The sequence below is a fragment of the Coregonus lavaretus genome (genome assembly GCF_964263955.1).
Source record: "Coregonus lavaretus genome assembly, chromosome: 6".
NCBI lineage: Eukaryota > Metazoa > Chordata > Actinopteri > Salmoniformes > Salmonidae > Coregonus > Coregonus lavaretus.
The window spans coordinates 40,940,627-40,946,626 of NC_139993.1; the positions used below are offsets into that span (position 1 = coordinate 40,940,627).

At 45.2% G+C, this 6,000-nt stretch overlaps 1 pseudogene across 1 annotated transcript in view; it reads right to left on the reverse strand.

The window, feature by feature from the left end:
- Positions 1 to 1,666: 1,666 nt before the first annotated feature.
- LOC311130644 (breast cancer anti-estrogen resistance protein 3 homolog) overlaps positions 1,667 to 6,000 on the reverse strand; it is a 13,154-nt pseudogene continuing 8,820 nt past the window's right edge. Inside the window, exons 4-9 of the transcript in view lie at positions 5,169 to 5,964; positions 4,400 to 4,515; positions 4,099 to 4,272; positions 3,848 to 3,960; positions 3,553 to 3,759; positions 1,667 to 3,354 (exon numbers count right to left, since the gene is read on the reverse strand). The product of the transcript in view is annotated as a breast cancer anti-estrogen resistance protein 3 homolog (transcript). The remainder of the gene's footprint in view (positions 3,355 to 3,552; positions 3,760 to 3,847; positions 3,961 to 4,098; positions 4,273 to 4,399; positions 4,516 to 5,168; positions 5,965 to 6,000) is intronic.

A 6,000-nucleotide genomic window follows, 5' to 3' on the forward strand; every position in this document is an offset into this window, starting at 1 on the left:
TATAAATGAATGAATGAATGAAATGGACTCTGTATGCTACCTTTTGTACAAATGTAAAGTGAGACAGCTGTGACCACTGTTATTATAGGTGTAGAGTTCAGAACTACCACAAAATATAGGACATTACTGTGGCTAGCCATGTAAATGATTTTGATACTCTTAGTCCTAACCCTTTTTTAATTTAATTAATTTGAAAGTTAATTTAATTAGCATGATTCCCTTTAATTAGTATGAGCATAATTGACATGGTGAAGGATTAGACTTAAATCAAAGAAGTGACGTAGCTTTTATCAGACGGACACAGGGTTTTGCCCTTGGTAGGATATAGAATTCCCCATTTAAAACCTTTTTTTTGCAGTTAATTTGGTGGTCCCACTTTGAAATGCTAATACGAGCAGTGATTTAGTTCCTAATAAATACTTAAAGCTGTGAAAGTAATATCATGATATGCTCATCTTACTTGAACTGCATCTCTCTCAACTTCCTAGAGACAACCCTATGTATGTTCTTACTTCCATTGGATGTCTTAAGACCTATCTGCTTCCTTGATGAATGTGCACTAACACAGATAATGCCGGCTAAAATGGAACAGTGCAGGTTATATAAATCCTGCTATTCTGTTTAGTTTATCATGTCATTCCATTGCCTGGATGAGCTCATTTGAATGTTCACTCCTCTCTTGTTGAACTGGTGAATAGGTGTATGTTATCAGAAATCACAAATTGGGGAAATTACTTCCCTTTCTTTCAGTGAAATTCCTTTCAGTGGCTTACAGAGGAGCATGAAGGTGCATGCTTGACTCAACATATCTGGAGTTCACAGCAAATATTAAAGCTCTGTATATTGGCTACCTGCCTGTATTGTAGGCCTATTCATGTATTGACCCTTGACCCTACTCTACAATATCAACCAATATCTAGTAATACTGGTTAAATCCCTAATGAACATGTCATTGTGGATCAAAATCAGAAGAGGATGTCAAGGTTTAAGTTGTTAATGTGTAAGTAGTTGTTTTTAATATGAAGTACATTAACCCATTAATGTCTGCAGTGTGTGTCTGGCTATTCTTCATCAGTAATAACAAGGCTTTTGACAAGCTTTGTCTCTAATGGCCTAAAACAGTGCTGGACCGTATTGTTGGCACCACAGTGCAAGTGGCCTTCAGTGATGACCAATTATGATGATGGATATGTAGGTTTCTCACTAGCATCCTTAACCAAAAGTTGTGCGTTAAAGTGATTTTCATTTTGGATTAAAACTGAGCTAAATCATATCCATTATGCTGTAATTCTGATCAAAACAAAAACGGAACAATATGCTTTAAGATGCAGTAATATTCACTCTTACGGTGGCAAATTCATCTAATGGCAAAAAGTAGATATGAGAATCTCACTGTTGTCTCTTATTTTAACATATATTGTAATAACCAATGGCAGTACTTCTATTTCTTCATGTTGTTGTGCACATCTTTTTACTTTTAATGTTGTGAGACACTTTGTGTGGAAAAAAATCTGTTCTCATTGTTCTAATAAAACAAACACATGAACAAACAACAACATTGGCATCTTTTTGAAGACTTCATCAACATCATTTTCTAGTTTCGCAATACGTACGGTGAAACGTATACATGTTCCAAAGTCGTCGTTACTCAGACAACTTCTGCATGTCATTTCTTTGTCTATTTATTAATTTCTTGACACAATAGTTCATATAAAGATATTACAATTAATAAGCAGCTATTTACAGGTCAATATTTAAGAGGGAAATATATTACACAGTCTAGCATTCACATGCTCACATATTAACTATGTACACCTTTTAACATTCAGGATTATCCAGATGAACTCATAATATACCACGACATCTGAGGCACATTTGAACATGAAGCAGATAGTTGAAGACCTAGTTAATACAGTATATATTCCATAGTATTTTAAACAATATACGGTAAAACTGCCTCTTATAGCGACCAAACGTCTTCCTTCCACTTCTTCTGTTTCATCATTCTATGTTCTCTCAAAGTCATTTGTTGAACCCTTATAACAAGGGAGTTACATCTCAATCACTACTTTAGTGATGCATTCACACACACACCCATTTCCTTCTGACAAACACTTTCAGAAACTCTTCTTGGGTCCTCTTCTCTGTCTCTATGTGGTCAGTTTGTGTTCCCCTCTCAGCCACATACAGTAGGATGACTATAGACCAGGGTCAAGGGGCTAGACTACCACTGCACATACTCTATGTACAAAACATTAGGAACACCTTCCGAATATTGAGCTGCCCTTAGAACAGCCTCAATTCATCGGGGCATGGACTGACTCTACAAGTTGTCGAAAGCGTTCCACAGGGATGTTGGCCCATGTTGACTCCAACGCTTCCCACAGTTGTGTCAAGTTGGCTGGATATCCTTTGGGTGGTGGACCATTCTTAATGCACACGGGAAACTGTTGAGCGTGAAAAACTCAGCAGTGTTGCAGTTCTTGACACACTCAAACCGGTGCGCATGGCACCTACTACCATACCCCGTTCAAAGGCACTTAAATATTTTGTCTTGCCCATTCACCCTCTGAATGGCACACATACACAATCCATGTCTCAAGGCTTAAACATCCTTCTTTAACCTGTCTCCTCCCCTTCATCTACACTGATTGACGTGACATCAATAAGGGATCATAGCTTTCACCTGGATTCACCTGGTCAGTCTATGTCATGGAAAGAAGTTACACTCAGTGTTCCTAATGTTTTGTACACTCAGTGTATATGGTGTAAATGCCTGCCCCCTAGCCTGGGTGAACATTTGTTTTTGCTATCATGCCAACTCTCTGTCACTCATTGTCATCCCATTGGCTTGACAATGACAGCAATGGAGTAAGCAAGACCACAAACAGCTCTTGGACCAGACTACCCCCTTCCTGCGTCACAGAGGGAAATATTTCCCCTTCATATCAACACACTCAGGTTAGTATCCTGCCACTGCCAGGGAAGAGTTCCAATTGGATCTCAGACTCACACTCTCCCTCCATTGGACAGGTTGGGAAAATACAATAGTCTCGCTCTGCAACAGTTCCTCATTCCCAGTCAATACGGGGCACAGTTTGTCTCTCTTAACCAGCCTGAATGTCCTTTTACAACCGACCAGTGTTCACTAATACAGTCTGTTTACCACAGGCTCTGGTTAGAGTTCTGTGTGTTTGACCGCTGGCTCCAGCTTTCTGGACAAAGCAGTTAGGATGAGTGTGAACTTGTCGTATCTCTCCATCTGGTTGACGGCCGCCCCTCTACTCCCCCACAGCAGACGGAGCTGGAAGTCTGTTTTAAAGATCTCCAGCAGGTCCTCGTCAGCCTGGAAGTCTGCACACAGAAAGAGGAATAAATTATCATTAGCCTTGTAGCTCATCATACCAGCTTAGACATGCATCTGTTATAGTGTCTTATGCAATCTCGGGCACTATGAAAAAAGCTGTGACCTTTTGGACAAGAGCATTTATTTAGCAAATAATGTTAACAGCTGTGAGCACTATCTCTAGCAGAAGGTGTGGAGTGTATTACCTTTCAGGACATGTTCAGTGTTAGCGGTGTATGCGTCAGCGTTGTGTGCCACGCTGCGGGCCTCATCTAGGTGACGTAGCATGATCTCACAGCCCTGGTCATTGCTCTCCCACAGTTCCATGCCCTCAAACGCCACCGCCTGGCGCTCCATCAAGATGAGCAGGGGCATTAGTAGGGGCATCGTGGTGCCAGTCAGGGGCATGTCCGCTACACACACACACAGGGACACGGTCAGAAACTGCAACTGCACTTAAGGTCAGTAAGAGCACCAAGGAGGCTCCATTGAGGTGCTTACCTGTTTCCTTCATACAGCCCCTTGTAAAAGGGCTTTAGAGACTTCTCGTATATGATGGCAGTCTGAGTGTATTTCCTCCTCAGCATGGTCCAGGTGTGGTCTAACCGTGTGATCTGGGGTCAAGGGCATACAGATGTTAGGAAACAATCAGCACAATCACAATATCCCTAGGGACATCTGCCTTTAAAGACTCATCTCAGAACGCGTGGTGGGGTTGGGGGGACTGTGTCTGGCTGTAATGAGTGGGGTACCTGAGGCATGTCCAGTGCTTTCATGATGGAGGAGAAGGCGTACAGATCCCCCATGGAGTCCTTCAGTTCTAGAGCCACCATGATGATGCGGTTCAGTGTGGCGGTACGCTCCTCCAGACTGTCCTGTGCAGCCCAGGATGTCCACGGCAACCCCGATAGCCATGGTGTGGGTGCCTGGGTTACACAACAGAGAGTTCAGTCATAAGTCCCTTTAACCTCTGTGGACTTTTTGTGTCTACATGTGGGTTTCCTATCACCTGAGGAGTGTGTCAGGTGGGTTTGGGTGTGTATGTGTGTTTACCTTTCCATCAGGTCTCGACGCAGCTGCCTGCCGTGGGGTAAGGTCAACCAGCTCCAGACCAGAGGACACACCCATTTGACCTTTCACCTCCTCAGAGACGCCAAGTACCTAGCAACCTGTCAGTACATAACCATTTTTTGCATTAGTGTGGTTTAGTTAAGCTATATGAGGATGGAAGTGTTTTGGAATGGTCAGGTTTGGGGAAATCCTATAATTGATCATGAGTTCCTTCTGACTAAATTAAACAAGAGACATCTTCATTTAATTCCACAGCCACCTTACATAACGTTGTACCATAGCTGTTTTTAACAACACTAATAAAGATGTTTCCCTCAAGACTAGACACCCAGTCATGGGTTTGGCTGCAGAGCATTTTTGGTGCATCTAACTAAATGACATTTACTGGTTTCATTTGGCCCTTTGTGTGGAGTACCACACCCAGACAGACATAAGGCACCTGACTGTCTGGGACATGCCAAATACCAACGAGAGGAAATGAATGAAATGCCAGTCTCAGTCTCTGATGCCCTCTGTGTGCCTGACTGTCTAGCCCTAAATTAGATGCTGCTGAAGAATGAGACCTGAATCATGCTTACACAAACTGTCCTGCAAATCTCCCGTTTATATTAATTCATGATGTACACTGACATTTCTGTTATGATCTCAACTTGGGATTCAGCCCTGAGTGCTCAGACATACAGTAGGCCTAGTGCTCTAATGTCCTGTGGGTAATCTGGGTATGGTGTAGTGGGACAGTGCAGTGCAGTACCTGGCAGTCTGCCATGAGGATGTGCATGGCGATGATGTGGGGTTCTTTCTGAACCAGCAGTCTTTGGCTCTCTTCAGCACACTCATCTCCAGGGGTTTGTTCTCTGCAGGCAGCAGCCTGGATTCAAACTCCCCCGGCTGGAACGCAGACGCAGTCTCCAACACCGGCCGCCGGAAGCTCCTCTCTTTCTCCTCCCCTGTCTCCTCTATCTCTCCTTTCCTCTCTTGTTCCACCTCCTCCTCTTCGCTGCCATTCTCCAGGGCTTCGATGGCATGGTGGTAGGAGCTGCGGTCCAGTTTGGAGCCACGGCTGCTCCTCTCACTCTCCTCTGTCCTAAGCCTCTCTACGTAGCTGTTGATATTGTTGTTGTTGTTGGGCTGGGGGCCCAAGCCTGGGGCCTGGAGCCTGTCCCACTCTGCTGGGCTGCAGGGGCTCAGCTCAAAGTAGTTCACCTCTGGGCAGGGGGGCTGGGGAGGCTGGAGAGCCTGGATCAGATGCTGCTTCTTGTGCTTCAGTGGAGGAACAGGGGGACCTGGGGCTGGGCTGGCCAGAGTGGCCAGGGGCTGCAGGCGTGGGGAGCGGGGAATCCTCATGGAGGGCACCTTGCTGGGCTTGGGGGGCGGCTTGGGGCAGAGCTGGCTTTCTGAGCCCCGGATGGCCTCCCCGGCCTGGGTCTCAAAGGCCAACCTCCTTGGCACGGTGGGGCTGAGGGCCGGCTCACTGCCCGTCCTGAACACTGGAGACTGGGGCCTAGGCTGATGCTCCATCAGCTGGGACTGGGGCTGGGGCCTGGAGCCTGGGGAGAGAGAGAGGGGACAATCATTACCTGAAC